This window comes from Wolffia australiana, chromosome 5, assembly GCF_029677425.1.
Source record: "Wolffia australiana isolate 7733 chromosome 5, ASM2967742v1".
NCBI classification, from domain to species: Eukaryota; Viridiplantae; Streptophyta; class Magnoliopsida; order Alismatales; family Araceae; genus Wolffia; species Wolffia australiana.
The window spans coordinates 19,903,840-19,906,305 of NC_135839.1; positions in this window are offsets into that span (position 1 = coordinate 19,903,840).

The window sequence follows — 2,466 nt, forward strand, 5'->3', positions numbered from 1 at the left end:
ATTAACAGTTTGTATCCTAGAGAGCCTAGTCCTACTGGCCAGCCTCTACAGGAGCACATCTGAAGTGAGAGAAAGACAGAATGAAAAAATATTTATTTTTCCTTGCCACTTTTGCCTTGTTCTCTCTTTGGTTGGGGCTTTTTCATCTGAATACATCTTCCCTCTTTTGTGGGGTTGTTCTTGACTAAATAGATGGGCAAGATTACAGCCTAGAATCCTCTGGTTTCTCAGTTTTAAGCCTGAAACTGAAATTTATACTTTTAAGCCCAATCTTCCAATGACTTAATTAATGAAATGCTTAATCCCATAGATAATGATCCCATTAAATTCCTGTCAAATCGTACACACTTGTGCTAGTAAATATATATCAATAATATAATACATTGACATTGTAGAATATGGTTTTGGACAAAAAAATGATATTTAAAAAATATCATGAACACTCAAATAACTTGCTTTATAACATGAGAAATTCATATTATCCTACATAAAATATATTTTAGGTACATTGATCATATCATGAGCATGAAAAGGAATCCCAAAAAATAAAATATTAAAAAATATTTTTAACAGTACTATATATGGCTTTTATTTAGAAGCTATGTTTTTTCATTATATATATTTAGTTAGCATTTTTTATATTTTTTAATATTATGAGGTTGTCAATTCTTCAAGGCATATCAGAAAGTTGTGGTAGCAGCTTAGCGAGCGAATAATAATGGTTCGATGGGATGGATAAGCAAGCTAATGAGCGTGGCAAGGAGGGTAGAATGGGAAAGAAAATCAGGATCAAGGAGCTGCATCACCTATGTTGACATAATTCGGGATTGAGGCATCCTAGACTTTAGTAAAGATGGTGTGTGGGATTGTATGAGAGGTTTATGGTGATGCTGACACCTCATGAACACAAATAATCTAAGATTTCCCATTTTGATACTAGATAACTTCACAAATAATCTCATGAACATAGATAACCTCATGTACTGCTTCATTCCGTTCATCACTGATGATAGATTCCAAAATGTTTGGACCTTGTGAAACAACTACATAGATTCAAAGAGTGTGTTTGTGTCAGCTGGAGCGCTTAGTTCTTGGCGTTTTGGATTCAAAGTCTTGTGAATTGGTGCTTCTCCTAAGAAAATTGAGCTTGAATCAAGGGCTCTACCATGAGAGAATATGGGTTGTCGAGATCCAGCACCAATCCATTGATTTTTTCGAATTGTCCAGGTTAGTTTTTTATTTTTAACTCTTAAAATTATTTTCAAATTATTAAATAAGTTTAAAACCAATTGATTATATTAATGCAATATTAAAAACCATATCTTATGGCTCTTATTACCAAATTATTATATAAATATAAAACCAATTAGTTATATTAATGCATTATTAAAAACCAAATATTATGACATTTACTTTTCAAATTATTATAAAAGTTTAAAACCAATTAATTATATTAATGCATTATTAAAAACCAAATATTATGGCATTAAATAGTCAAATTGTCATATAATTTAAATCCAATCAGTTATATTAATGCACTGTTAGAAACCATATATTATAACTTTGAATTATCAACTTTGATATGGTCTTCTGGTTTGAACCAAAAAGATTTAGTGGATGGCCTTGGATTAGCCGAAGTAAAATGCCAATTTTCCATAGTGATATCAACTTTTTAAATATATTGTATGGATTTGATGGAAATCCACAATCATCAACTTGATTCAATAAAATGAGACACTTATTCCTTGCGGTCCCAACCAAATTGGAATTGGTTATAAGTGTGCCTTTCTCACCAAGCATGATGTTGGGAGTTCCTTTGATTGATTCAAAAATTGATTGGTTTATCAAGTTAACACTGAATTCCTGGTATTGATTTGCTAGACAAAAATCAAAGTTAATCCAGTTACAAAAATCAAAACAGTTCATCGCCTTTTGCCATTAGCTTTCTGCCATTGATGGATTATTCAACAGTTAACATCTCTAATGAACTATTTTGCGTCGAGAGGTTGTGTTTTCCATTCACCACATTTGTTAACAAATGCATAATCCATCTTAACAACATTGAGTGCCCATCATGCATTCAATATTACCTAAGAGAACAATGAACCATGGCTTACAATTATACAGCACACATAACTTTGTCATCACACGGTTACTATCTCTTCTGAAACTAAGTCTCTCTCCCTACTCTTACCATCTTTATTTATTTCTCATAAACCGATTAGAAACCACCAACACAAGATTCATCATACAAGGCAAAAGGCAGCGAACCATTGGACCCATCAGCACATTCCATTAAATGAGCTGATCAGATTCTAATTCAGTTGTTCAGATTGGACAATAAATCATCCAATGACCCCATTGATCAAATCAGATGGATCTCAATCTGATCAGTGCTAATGACCAAAGCCATTCTCTCTTCAATCAAGGATACTATCACGTCACGTGGGCGGTCCGGACGAGCCC